The sequence below is a fragment of the Typopeltis vanoorti genome, chromosome 19 (genome assembly GCF_054136105.1).
Source record: "Typopeltis vanoorti isolate ZY-2024b chromosome 19, IOZ_Tvanoo_1.0, whole genome shotgun sequence".
NCBI lineage: Eukaryota > Metazoa > Arthropoda > Arachnida > Uropygi > Thelyphonidae > Typopeltis > Typopeltis vanoorti.
Window position 1 is genome coordinate 69,945,261 of NC_143567.1, and position 15,230 is coordinate 69,960,490.

The following is a 15,230-nucleotide window of genomic DNA, read 5'->3' on the forward strand; positions in this document are numbered from 1 at the left end:
GCAGGCAAACCGGCCCCGTTAACACACAGGTTACAGTCATAAATACTTACGGCAAGGAAGGCAACGGGAAACCACCTTGCTCATAATCATCTCTCCCTAGAATGGTAGCATTTAGCTACCCTCCCGCGGCCGTATGGCAGATGGGAACCAGAAGAAATGTTATGTTAGGTACCACAAGATGGCGGTACTTATTGGCTGTCTCTTCATTAGATGCTGCTTAAAGTTAGTGATGGTCTTGGGCTAGCTATCTCTAATTGGTTATCATTGGAGATTGAACTGCCTATTGAATACCAACCTCCCCAGCTTCACGTCATCTGCAAATATCTCCCTAAAAGCTATTGCAATGTCACTGATATACAGACAGATTCAGTACTGAGCCCTGTTGAACTCCATTTGTATCTTCTGCTTCCTTAATACCGTTCTCTCATACAATTCTGTGATACCTTACAGATAGCTGATTTGTGATTATGACTACATAAAAAATTGTGTGAAAAAAAAAAAAAGAAAAGAAAAAAAAAGCTTGCTTATTGTTTGTTTTAGTGGTTATCTTCTTGTACACTAGGTGACTTTGGATCTGGATTTGTGAGCTACGTAAATTGATGCGATACAAGTCGAAAGATCAGTGTGTTAAGTTATGTAAGACAGCAAGGCTGTTACGTTTTGTTGGTGTTATTCAGAATTGCACGTGTCAATTTTTTTAGCAAATATTTTAAGCGTTGATGCTGGATAGCTAAAAATTCAGAATAGGCATATCATTTTCATGCACAAAAAGAACTATAAATTCAATCCCTCTTTATAGTTTATGGTTATTCAAAAAATTCCTTATGGAATATTTTTACTCATGTATTATTGCCTTCGCTGAAATCAAAACTTCAGTGTTTCATTCCAGTTGAAAGGTAACATATACGGTTATATATGTACTTCAGAAATTGACATGGTTTATTATAAATGTACGAAAACATATCAGCGTGTTTATATTTATGCAAAAACTCCAGATTTCTATTTAACTGTTTTTCATGGTTATTCAAATTTATACTATGACACGTGGTTGGACTTTGAGTCCATTCTGTTTACTGTTATAATTCACTGAATAAATTTTATCAACATACGCTTAAAAGAGATATTAATGGAAAATGTAAAAAAAAAAATGGTTCTTTTAATTTAACATATCAATACCAACATATTCAACAGTTAATTTTTTAATGCGTAAATTTTTATTAGGCAGTGATTATTAAAACGATTTTACAACCTGTTGCTGAAGGTCTCCTATATTTTCAATTTCAGGAACAAAATTTTGTATATTGGTTCCTGCTAAACTGCCATCGTGTGTGTGTATGTGTATATATATATATATATATATATATATATATACACACACCCTGAATAATTCAATTAAATATCCAATGTCTCCTGTTAGATAAATTCATCAGATTAAGAACCAGCTTTTTGATTCTTGTACATGTCATGATACTGTCCTTCCACATGCTAGATCCATGGCATGCCTAAGATGCAGTTGTAGTATAATCATGAATGACTTGCCATTTTTAAGCATAACATTTAATTTCAGGACTTTCACTAGCTACTGAATGTGTCCTCAGGTCATTAATGGAAAAACCCTGTCATCTGTTGGATATCAGAACTGTGGATGAGTGGTTATGGGAATGGCAATCCCATTTGAAACTATTTCCATTCACCACAATGGCCCATCATGGTGACTTTGCGAGTGTGGTTGGCCGAGTGGTTAGCATATCCACTCTTCAGCCAAAAGGCTGTGGGTTCGAATCCTGCCATGGGCATGGATGTTTGTGATTGTCTTTCGAAATGTTAGTGGTAGTGGTAGGCAGTAGATGGCGTTGTTGGATGCAGTGAGGTGGTGGAGACAGAGTTGTAGAGCATGTGCCCTCCCTCGATGAGTCTTTGGACTCCCTGGAGGTCAAATAATAATAATAATTATAACATAAACCTCGAAGATGAATTGAATAGAAATGAAATCGTATTTGTATCCTGGAGGCCAGATTTTTACTGCTTATGGCAGAAGCAGTTAAACCTGAAGCAGAGGATTCTGAAAATCCCTTATTAATCAGATCATGCTGTCATTGACAGCTTTATCTTGAAATGATAACTAACTGAATTAACAGAATAGTTAAAGTGACTAAAACTGGACATTCTTCAACTGTGTGAGGTTAGATGTGAGGATGAAGAAATTCTTCAGTTTAAAATTAGACATAACATACTATTAAAGGCCAGGATAAGAAATGACTCAGTGGAATTGGATGATCAACAAAAAAATTGAAGAACATTATCATAGAATTTGACAGTATATTATATTCAGTCAAATGGCAAATATTATCCAGATATGAAAGATATACTTGCAATGTCATCTTAAGTATATGCATAACAGTATTATACCAATGAAGAAATAGAAGGTTCATTTCACAGTATATCACAAACTTGCTACAAAGGAAAATATTTCAAAATTGTTGTGGGAGACTTTAATGTCAGAATTTCACATTTACAAGAAATGGATGAATGTTGGATATGAAATTTGGATATGACATGAGCAATGTTAGTGGAGCAAGACTAATAGAATCTGCAGGAAAAAAAAGAAAACCTCTAACTTTTTTTAAAAAAAAGAGAGGAAAAAAAGTGGACAAAAAATTCCCATTGAAACAGAAAAAGAAAAGTAACAGAAAAAAAAAAAAAACATTTCAGGATTGCTCCATTATCACCACCTTCAATATTAAAGTAACATTTGTATGGTATGGTATTCAGTAAGATTCAAATAAACTGCCAAAAAGAAAGAAAAAAAATGTTTTGAAGATCAAAAGAAAACAAATATACATGGGCTTAACATTAAAAAAGCAGATCTAACAATAAACAACAGAATTATGAATCTTAATACAGGTGCTGATGTTCTTCTGTCAAAGTAACTACATTGTTAGTTAAAACCTTTTGCAGTGCTTAATTGAAATATTGATATCACAGAACAGAAACAGACAAAATTTCTGAGAAAACAAGATGGTTTATGAAGAGGAAAAAATTGCCCATACTGAATTGTGCAAAACAAGCATAAAATGTATGAATGAAGAAATACAACAAGCAAAAATTCAACTGTAAACTTATACTTCAAATGATTGAAGATAATTAGTCTCTAGAGTAAGGTTTCTGGAGTATGTAAAATACAAAATAATATAAAATCCGTATCAGAAAAAAAAAAAAACCTTAGTTACTCAGGGTACAAATGTACTATATGTTTACAAATGAAACCTTTTGTGGGGTGGGAGCCACATAAAACATCTGGAGGGAGGGGACCATGGTATAGTAAGCAAAATTTATCATGGTTAAAAAAAAAGTGTCACTGTTAAGAAGGTGTGAAAATGATGCTGGAAAAATTATTTCAACTAATGATTAGAAAGCATGTGAGAGTAATAGCAAAAAACAGTATAATTAATGATATGATAATAAGCAGGGCTGATGGTGAAAAAAGTATATCACTGATGGTAAGACTGAGAATGAATGATGGTGAAAAAGTGACACGATTTGAGAGCAGGGTTGGCAGAGGTATGACAAGAGATATAGCATATGAGTAGTGAAATGAAGAAAATTGTAGATACATATAGAAGAGTTAAAAATACTGGAATTAATGATGGCTGTGTGAAAGGGGTAATGAATGACGTGGCATTGTATTGGGATTCAATTATTAAAGGCATGGGGAATGAGAGGATGCACAAAGTTTGTTTCCCAGGAGATAGAATGAGTAGAGTGATTGAGGTGTTGGATATGAGGAGTAAGTAATCAAAAGAGTTGGTAGTGGCAGTAGGAATGAATGACGCAGTTGGGAACGAAGGGGAATAGATGTCAGGAGGTTGTTGAGGAGAATAAAAAGTAATAAGTGTGGTAGGAAAGGTAGTCAGCATGTTGCCCAGGTGTGATAGTGAGAGTTGAGGCAGAGAACGAAGATCATGAATGGTATGTTAGCTGAAATGTTTGAAGAGAAAGGAGTGCAGTTTGTGATACAGGTTGAGTTTTGAGGGACAAATGGAGCTGTATAAGAGAAAGGGATTTCATTTGCATGGTTTTGGTATGAGTCATCTGGAGAGGCTGCTTCTGGAAGTGAGAGCAATGACTAGAGAATGGGTCTGAATAAGTTGTTGAAAGTTTTTTCACTTGGTTATATTATAAATTAAAGATACCAAGAAATTATATACTTGGTTTAATCCATTATCCAAGTGTAAGCAAACAAAGTTTGCACCTGAAGTATCTTTCAGGACTGGGGCAACTCATGTCAAAGGTGGTATGACTTCACATCACTTGCCTTAGTATGGTATCTTTAATTTATAATATAACCAGGTGAAAAAACTTTAAACGACTATCTATCTCTAATCCAGAGTATTTTAATAATAAGGTGCGACACCTTTTGGCAACTCATATAGGAAAATATGACTTCTACATTACTTCAACATTGGTATCTCACCTCCAGGTCTGGCTCCCACTGATGAGACCTCAATAAAGGTCGAAACCCGTCTGGGCAGTAACCCTTCCCATAATGCATAGCATTATGGTAAGAGAGAAAATGGTTTAAATGATAAAAATAATGAGGAATTATTTGTAGGAAGTGAGATCACTAGGTTGCGCGCAGTGATACAAAATGCGCAGCGGCAATTAGAGTACCTGCAAAACTCTTTCCAGAGTGATTCGGTTAATGTAAATAAGCAGCGTAAGAATGAGAGAGTTTCTGAAATGAAGGAAAGAGTGTTGTATGGTGACTCGTTATTAAGAGGGGTGATAGACGGCAGTGTAACTAAATTGTACTTACCGGGTGCAAAATTTAAGGATGTAAGTGAGAGTATTAGAGTGCAGAAACAGAGGGTGAAAGAATTAATAATTGTGGCGGGTACGAATGAATTGAAAGGTGATAAATTTTTTTATGAGAGAGGACTTGAAAGTATTGTTAAAGGTAGTGAAAGAAAAGAGTGACAGAGTTAGAATGGTTAGTCTGTTGCCGCGGTATGACAGAGAGGAGTTTAGTGCAAATGACATTATGCATAGGTTATGCAGACGGTGTGGTGTGGAATGAGTTTGAAGGGTGAAAGGACTTATACAAGATGGATGGCCTGCATTTGAATGGACTTGGTGTGCAGAAACTGGAAAGAGTGTTGCTGAATGAAGTGAAAATGGATGTGCAAGACCAGGGAAACTAGAACTACCAAGGAGAGGGGGGAATGGATATGCAGACATCAGTGAGACAGATGAGTGTAAGAATGTATATAATGTACCCGAGCCAGCACTAAGGACAAAAAATGGGAATGGGTCATTTAGAATAACGCATCAATATATGGGTGGAACTAAGGGATCACTGCATTTCATGTATACTAATGCCAGGAGTATTAGGAACAAGAAGGAAGAATTTTTGGCCTTGATTGGCTCTTCCTGGCCACAGGTTATTGGCATTAGTGAAACATGGCTGACGGAAGATGATATAGTTAGTGGGATAGAATGTGTAGGTTACAGTGTATTTAGGAGGGACAGAGAGAATAAAATGGGGGGAGGGGTATTATTGATGACAGCTAATGAACTGCAGCCAAGGAGAATTGAAGGTGTATCGCAGGATAGTGAAAGGAGCTCATTTGAGGCTATTTGGTGTGAGATTGAGACTGGCAGAATAAAATATACAGTTGGGTGCTGCTATAGACCAGGTGATGGAATAGATGGTGGAGATAGTATGCATAGGGAAATTGATGAAATGAGTGGAAGGAGGGTAATTATTATGGGGGATTTCAACTATGGTAACATTGATTGGAAGGAGGAGAGGACACATGTGAGGAAGGAAATGGATTTTATTCAATTATTAAGGGATAACTATCTGAGACAGCATGTAATTGAAAATACTAGGGGTGTGAGAGTGCTTGACCTGGTAATAACATCTGAGAATTTGACTGTAATGAATATGACCATGTTGCCACCTATTGGTGAGAGTGATCATAAGGTGTTGACCTGGGAGGTGGCTAAAGGTGTGGAATTTTCGATTAAGACAGGGTATATGTGGAATTACCATGCTGGCAAGTATGACAAGCTCAGGAGATTGCTTGGATCAGTGCCATGGCATGTACAACTGCAAGGGCTGGACGTCAATAGAGCATGGGAAGTGGTCAAGGAGCATTTACAGGAGGTAATGGCTGATTGTATACCTAGGGTTCGAATAGTAAAACAAGTAGGGGTTAAATGGATGAATAACACCATTAAGCTTGAGCTGCAAAAAAAGAAACAACTGTGGAGGGAATTTAAAGAAAGGGGTGACCTGCAGGCACACGAACGGTATAAAGTGCAGGCCAGAAAGGTAACTAGTGTGGTAAAAAAAGCAAAAGCGGATTATGAAAGGAAACTAGCTTTGCAAGCAAAAGAGAATCCAAAACAGTTCTTTCAATATGCTGCAAGCAAGAAAAAAACTGTACACGGCAAAATGATTTTAAGGAATGACAATGGTAAGGAGGTCACTAAATCAGTCGATATAGTGGAGTTACTGAGCGCGTACTTTGCAAAAGCATATCATCCAGGTGGTGACATTGAAAAAGTGAAGGAACCATTAGTTTATACGGGAATAGTGATGAATGAATGAAGTGGAGGTGACTAGTTTATTACAGAACCTTAATGTGAACACATCTGTGGGATTGGATGGTATACCGGCACGGGTCTTGCGTGAAGCGGCTAAAGAATTATCAATGCCCTTGACCATGTTGTTTAATCTGAGTCTCAGGTCTGGCTTAGTCCCGAAGGTGTGGAAAGAGGGGAAAATAGTTTCACTGCATAAAGGAGGATCCAAGACTACGGTTGCAAATTACCGACCAATCAGCATATCAGGAGTCGTTGTCAAGGTCTTAGAGAAAGTAGTCAAGGGAAAAATACAGGAATGGATTGATGAAAACGAGATACTGTACAGGGGACAGCATGGCTTTGTGAAGGGTAGATCATGCTTCAGTAACTTGCTCAAGTTTTATAACAAGGTGACGGCTGAACTGGATAAGGGAAATGGGTTTACAGTGATACTGCTGGACCTGGCAAAGGCATTTGACAGGATACCACATGGAATACTAATCCGTAAACTACAACATATGGGAATGGATATAGGGTTGGTGAGATGGATAGATGGTTGGTTGATGGAGAGATATCAAAGAGTAGTTTATTCAGGAGTAGAGTCCAAAAGACGGCCTGTGACTAGTGGTGTGCCGCAGGGTTCTGTTCTTGGACCACCGCTGTTTAATCTGTTCATTAACGATATAGGGAAGGATCTAAGTGGAACAATTCATTTGTTCGCTGATGATGCAAAGTTGGGTAGGGCAATAGTGAATGCAGAAGATGTCAAAGTCTTGTAGGATGACTTAGATAGATTGGAGTTCTGGGCTAAGGAGAATGGATGTCAATTTAATGTGACAAAATGTAAGGTTATGCATTTTGGAGTGAAAAGATTAGCAGCAGTATACCACATTGGTGGAACTGTACTCCAAGAGATTGATGAGTCCAGGGACTTGGGAGTGTTGGTGGATAAGGAGATGAAGTTTAGGGCGCACACTGCAAAAGTAGCTAAATCAGCTCATCAACTCACTTGGTTGTTGAAAAATACCTTGACGAGCAGAGACAAGCAAGTTATTGTACTTCTGTACCGAGCCTTGATAAGACCTCATCTCGATTACTGTGCCCAGATTTGGTCTCCTCGGTTCCTTCTTGATGGGGAGGAGGTGGAGAGGATCCAGAGGCGAGTGACTAAGATGATAACAGGTCTATGGAATGAACTATATGAGAACAGGTTGAAGATTTGTGGGTTGCAGAAACTAGTTGATAGGCGGAGGAGGGGAGATATGATTGAGACATTCAAATTGCTAAAGGGATTCTATAGGATTAATTCAGAGGATATTTTTGAGATCAGGACTGGTGGTGGGAGAACTAGGGGACACCTATGGAAGCTGGGCAAGAGTGTGGTTAGCAAGGGTGTTAGAGCTGGGTTCTTTACTTTTAGAGTGGTAAATGAGTGGAATAAGCTGCCAGAGTCTGTTGTGGGTGCTATGATGGTGAATGAGTTCAAGGCAAGGTATGATAGATACTGTGAGAATGTAATCGCATAGTTGTGTGGATATGATGTTTAGGGCCTCCCTCTATGAGTCTAAGGACTCCTGGAGTCGCCCGAAATAATAATAATAATAAAAGTAATTCATTTCTTTGTCTATAACCAGTTCTACCCATGCTACCTCTCATCTGTCACTGCTCAACACCTGCCCGTCTGCTTACCTGCATAACTGTTTGTCCTATATATCTCTGACGTTTATCTACTCTCCTTGCATCCTATGCCATTCCACTTCTGACCATTCCCACTGCTTCCAGAATCTCCTCTCCTTATGCTGTCTTATCAACCCCTCTGACCCACTCCATTTCCCTGCCCTGCTTGTATTCCTTTTCTCACATTCTCATTTCTCACTCTATTTTCTTCTATTCACAAGCACTTTAGTCTTACCAGATCTTGTTCACATCGCTTATTATTACCCTTGTTTCTAGCAAACAGTCTCCATTTGATTCATACCAAATCTGTTCCAGTCAGTGGCGCACTCAGGATTTAATCTTGGAGGGGGGGCCCCGAGCACTCAAGATTTGATCTTGAGGGGGGGGGGGGAGTTGAGTAGACGATTTGAGAATACATGCTATGCATTGCATAAGAGCTATGATTGAGCATCTGCAGTGATCGCCAATACATGATACCTGTAATCTCCTCTGGCTCGGCTCAGGCAAACGAAGTAGCACCCGGGCTACTTCGTTCGCGTTGCGTTTACAGCGGCTAGGATTCACGAGAGCTATAGGGTATTCCCACCTTATGTGACCATTAATTCATACATAGCATAGAAACAGAAGACATGATACAACATAAATTTAAAAAAAAAATGAATTTTAATTAGGAAAAGATTTTTGGAAATTTTTCTAGTGTTTTTTCCTTTTTCTGTTGGAGGGGGGGCAGAGCCCCTTGTCCTCCTCCCTGGGTGTGTCAATGGTTCCAGTGCAGTCCATCTCTGTTATTTATTTCCATTTGATCCTCAAGTGCATTCCACACAACAAACTGCACTCCTTTCCTCCTCGCCCAGCTCTGGTACATACCATTATATAGGATTTTTGCTTGCAGTCTCAACTCATCATTGTCATACCTGACAACACCAGCTTCTCTTCCTATTACTGTTCTCTCGATCTTCTGATATGTCCTTCTGTCTTCAAGTCATTTGTTCCCACCACCACTAACTCTCTTCCACATTTATTTCTCATATTAAAACCATTTATCACCTTGTCAGTTTCATGCTTTCACCTGAACAATGTCCAGGCTAACAAAGAACTCATGGTCTACTTCAATGACAAACTGCTAAACTACAACAGATTCCCAAAATATCTGGGCATCACTTGGGATAGAACTCTATCTTTTAAACCACATCTCATTAACACAGCATCAAAACTAAAAGCACAAAACAATATACTACAAAAACTATGTGGAACAACTTGGGGTGCCTCAGCAACAATGCTTTGCTGCACTGCTCTTGGTCTAGTTTACTTTGCAGCTGAATACTGCTCACTTGTATGGGTGCTGTTCAGCCATACGAGTGTTAAGCCATGCTCAGCTTAACACCACTATGCACCTTATTTCTGGAACAGTGAAATCAACTCCAACCTGCTTGCTCTCAGTGCTAAGCAACATCCCACCTCTACCCACATATTCACAAATCCAACTTTCTTCTTCTACATGAATACAGCAAAATCATGGAAATCCAAAGTCTTCCAATCCATGAAGACATCCCACCCCTAAACAGGCTAAAGTCAAGGCACCCTCCAATCTTAACAGCAAAAAATCTTGCGGAGACAAGTTTCGACATGAAGGAGAAGTGGAAAGAGTCGTGGTGTAACACTTCAACAGGGAACTTCCATGAATTATTGGACCCATCACAGATGTCTTTGGGTTTTGATCTATCTCAAAAAACTTGGTCTACCCTTAACTGAATCCGCACCAATCATGGCAGATGTGCAGACCACCTTTACAAATGGGGGACATGATTGCCTCACCCAAGTATGACTGTGAATCACCCTGCTAGACAATTAATCATATTACAGCAGAATATGCCAGGGGAAACCTGTCGGACTTCATCCATGCTACACCAAGGTGTAGCATGGATGTTGATTATCCAGTTGACTGGATAATCAACCCAGACATACAGTTATAGTCTATTCTTGAGTCTCTTTTTTGACTGTATTATGTCTTATTATTGTACATGTGTCTATTATTCTGTTCATATATATTAAGGATTAACGTGATGTAACTTTTCATGTGTGAGCCATATGCTAAATAAATAAATAATAAATACCTTGTCATCCACCACACCTTTAATAATAAACTCTTCATACAGTGCTACTCTTGAATCATTTGCCACTTTTTTTTTCTCTACTACCTTTTGTTTTATTCTTTGCACTCTTCTGCTTGTATCCACCAGACGTAATTTCTTTTACATACACCTGATCTCATTTCTCATCTTAATCACTTTGTTCTTCAGTTCATGCATTTGTACAATCATGGCGTCTTTTGCATTGCCGATTGTCCTGCTTTTTTGCTCTGTCAGCCAGTCTCTCTTTTGTTCCCACAATCATTCTTGCTTTCTGCTCATCGGTCATACTTTCTTCCATTCCTGCCTTCATGCCCATAATGAAGAGACAAGACCAGCTTCTTGATGGACTACCATCAGGACCAGAAACCTTTATGGTATTCAGTTTCTTCAAGATTCCTCAGATGTCTTTCTGGTGGAAGGCCATAGGAGATATGTCAGGCAATGTTTCAAGTAAAAAAGGAGATAATTTGTCTTGGTCATCTATTTAGAAGTTGGATGAGAAGAATGATGCTAGGATCAGCTTTATCTTTTTGGTAATGTTGCAATATATATACTAGCCAGCCTGGTTGGCCAAGTGGCATATCTGCTCTCCAGCCAAAAGGCTGCAGATTTAAATCCTGCCATAGGTATGGATGTTTATGATTGTCTGTGAAAATACTAGTGGCGGTGGTGGGTGGTAGATGGCATTGGTGCAGTTCTTTGTAGTTGGTGGGTTTAGTGGTGGAGACAGAGCTGTAGAGTAGGAGTCTTTGGACTCCCTGGAGGTGTCATGTAATAATAGTACCATCTTAGTGCACTGGTTGGACCATAGATGGGCAGAAATTGCATCCATCATCTTTTGTGTAGACCAGAAAGCATAGGTAGGAAATTTGATTTGCAAGTTTTCTTTCAGAGTCAGACTTATTAATAGACTATTAATTAATATTAATGATGATTTTGCAAGCTTCCATGTAGGCTGTGAATGAATGAAGTCAGAGTTTTTATATCAAACCAATTACAGAATTATGTGATAAGGTTTTTTTTTTTTTTTTTTTTTTTTTTTTTTTTTTTTTTTTTTTTTTGTTGAACACAGTGGGGAATAAAGGCCCTCATTCTAAAATGGATAATTTCTGTAACAAAATCATAATAAATATCTAGGTCTGGAGAACAGAAATAGTGACCATGGAAAGGAAGAGTAAGCAGCTCAGGTTTTCTCACTTGGTATTGTAGTGCCAAAGGACATGAGGTTGTAAATAGCTGAGAGAAGGGTATTCCACTAGAGATGAAACTTGGATAAGGTTATTTAAATTACCAAGAATTTAAATTGGTTATCACAGTGGCGTTCTTTATATAGCTCCCACCCACAAAAGGCTTTTCCTTAAACCTATAGTACATTCATGTTGTGAGTGGGCTAAAGAATTGGATGAGTGGAAAGGATTGTCAGGAATTCTTGTTGTGAGATAAACAGTTTACTTCAGGTTATTTCTTGTAGTAAATACTTTGGTTTCTCTTCTAGCTTAGTCAGTGAAATTGGGAATGGGGGGGGAGAGGTAGCCAGTTGGAGTTGTAGACATTAGTCACTAAGGAGAATGACTTCACTATTAAGGTAGTTGGATTGTAGGAAATCAAGTAAGAAGTTAGATCGGAATGATTTTCAGGATTATGGGAACAATAGACAGTGGATGGATGATAAATAATAAAGCAAGAAAATCCTTGGCCATGGAAAATCAGAAAGGGGAATTTGGAGATTAAGCATCTCATGGAATAATTGCATCACACACACAAGTGCAGGTATAAATTTTGAAGTACTACCTTCAAAGGTAGTACTTCAAAATTTTGAAGTACTACCTTCAAAGGTAGTACTTCAAAAGTACTACCTTTTGAAGTAGCGAGAATCGTATAAGGGTGAAGTTTGGACAGTTAAAATGGATTGTGGTTGTTGTGGCAGTGATTTGGTGTTTGATCTGATGTCTGCATGTGACTGTACACATACTCATGTACATAATTTATATTGGTGTTTATACCACAAATGCTGTGAATATGGAAGAAATTTCCTTTTTTGGTTTTATTTTAGTTTTAATTTTTTTTTTCTTTCAGAATTTTGAGGAAGGCTTTTATTTTAACTAAAATGACACTGTTTATTTAGGTTATGTTTCAGATTTCAGAGGTGAAGAGAAAAAGTGCAGGAATCCTACTGCAGGATTCCTGGTACTACTGGAAGTAGATACTTTTAGATATGCAACCAATGCAGAGCATAGGTCTCTTCATGCCATGATGTGATTTATTCAGTTGGCTCTCCACCATACCTGCTTTGCTTATTCTGTTGTCTATTTTATACTATATATGTGCCTAAAAATACTGAAATATTTTATTCGTTATATGTAAGGATCTTGTCTGAGAATTCAGTTGATGTGTACCATATTCCTGGCTATTTTCATAGTCTTTATCTTCATATTGCTGATTTGAATGCAAATTTGTAACAGTAGTTATTCACTGAATTTGTTTAGAATTATAGTAGCATCTCTTGAATAAAGTAAAGAGCTAATCTTGATATTAAGTTTAATGCTACTTTCTGTCATAATGTGATTCATAAAGATGAATAAGAGTGAAAATAATGTGCACCCTTTTCTTACACCTAATTTTACATTAAACCATCTTCCTATACTTCATTCGATTCGAAACAACTTAGACCACATACAGTGGAACCTCGGTTGTCGAACACCTCTGTTCTCGAACAATTCGATTCCCGAACATATTTTCTGAACAAAAAATGCCCCGGTTTCCAAACAGGCAAATGGCAACCACGTGCTCCGCATGGTGAGCTGTAAGACGGGAAAGCGTCAGTTATGCGGCAGCCTTCATTCAGTGCAGACACCTGCTCAAATTTGCAGTGAGTTTTCTTGATTTTCTTTGTGTTTTGTTGTTGTTTTTTCATAAATTATTATTAATTAAGCCACCATGGGGCTGCAGAGCAGCAAAGCGAAAAGAAAACTTGTTAGAACCACAATAGAGATGAAAAAAGAAATCGTATCTAAACATGAAAATATTTGGATATGATTTCTTCGTGTCTCGGATCTTGCTATGCAGTGTGGTATGGCAAAATCAACGATCTGTACAATACTCAAAAAAATAAAGAGGCGATCAATTTTCATCTATTGTGTGTGTATTCTTTTCATGTAAGATTTTATGCATTTTCATTATGTTTGTATACGATCTTATGCATGAAGTACTGTTGTAAAGGTTTAAATAAACAATCATCTGGGGTTTGGGAACGGATTAATCCATTTTATATTAATTCTTATGGGAAAATGGTTTCAGTTTTCGAACAATTTGGTTTCCAAACAGCCTTTGGGAACAAATTAAGTTCGCCAACCAAGGTTCCACTGTATTGTTCTTTATTTAAAAAAAAAAACAAGATTATATAAAACATAATTTTTTTTTAAAAGGTTTTCTCATAGTACTTTATTGTATGCATTTCCAGATCTACTGTTATTACTACACCCTCCATGGAGTCAGCAGACTCATCGTGAATTATGTTTCTATTATATTATTTTTCTTGTATTTCACATATAATTCATATATATGTAGAAAGTATTTTACCTTGGGTAAAAAAAATGTTAAAGATACCAAGCTATTTTTAAACCTGGTTTTACTCCATTTCCCAAGTAAGCAAACAGACAAGTAAGTCAAGTTTGTGTCTGCAAGTATTGCAAGTCTAGCTGACCCCCGCACGTAGTGCAACTCGTGGTAAAGGTGGATAAGCTTTGATCACTATTCTTAATATTTACCCTTAATGCAAAGCACATCTCCTGGAGGAGATCTATGATGCTATGTATTAAAGGCAAGGGGCCACTACCCAGACCAGTTTCGACCTTTATTGAGGTCTCATCAGTGGAAGCCAGGCTAGAAATACCAAGATTTTAGTAATACAGAGCTTATAAGTATTTTACCAGAACAAGTTACCATAAGGTGTTTTAACCTTAATCAATAAAAATATCAGGATGAGAGATAGATGTAGAAAGTATTTTACCTTGGATATGTAGAAAGTTTTACCTTGGGTATACTACACATTAAAGATATCAAGCAATTTTATAAACTTAGTTTTAATCCTTTTCCCCAAGTAAGCAAACAGACAGGTAAGTCAAGTTTGCGCCTGAAATATTTTCAGGTCTGAGGCAACTCGTAAAGGTGGAGTAAGCTCTGATCACTTTCCTTAGTATCTCCCGTAATGCAAAGCACATCTCCTTGCAGACATGTATGATGCTATGCATTAAGGGAAGGGCCACTACCCAGACCGGTTTCAACCTTTATTGAGGTCTCGTCAGTGGGAGCCAGCTTACTTGGGAAAAAGGATTAAAACCAAGTTTATAAAACTGCTTTGTATGTTTAACGTATGGTATACCCAAGGTAAAAATCTTTTTACATCTTTCTCTTATGCTGAGATTTTTATTTAATAAGGTTAAAGCACCTTGTGGCAACTTGTATATAAAATTTATAAATTCTGCATTACTTCAACCTTCGCATCTCATGGTCTGGCTCCCACTGATGAGACCTCAATAAACGTCAAAACTGGTCTGGGTAGTAGCCCTTCCCTTAATGCATAGCATCATACATGTCCACAAGATGTGCTTTGCAGTATGGGAGATGCTATGGAAAGTGATCAGAGCTTACTCTGTCTTTACCATGCATTGCTTCAGACCTGAAAATACTTCAGGCGCAAACTTGACTTACCTGTCTGTTTGCTTACTTGGGAAAAAGGATTAAAACCAAGATTATAAAATTGCTTGGTATCTTTAACATATATGTTAAAGATATATATTCAAATATATATTAAAATAATTAAAATTAATT

At 37.6% G+C, this 15,230-nt stretch overlaps 1 protein-coding gene across 2 annotated transcripts in view; it reads left to right on the forward strand.

Annotated features, from left to right (window-relative positions):
• The first annotated feature begins 645 nt into the window (after window positions 1-645).
• LOC150096231 (inhibitor of Bruton tyrosine kinase) overlaps window positions 646-15,230 on the forward strand; it is a 334,746-nt gene continuing 320,161 nt past the window's right edge. For both annotated transcript variants that reach the window (XM_090408899.1, XM_090408900.1), the window contains exon 1: window positions 646-896. The gene's annotated coding sequence lies outside the window, so the exon portion shown is untranslated. The remainder of the gene's footprint in view (window positions 897-15,230) is intronic.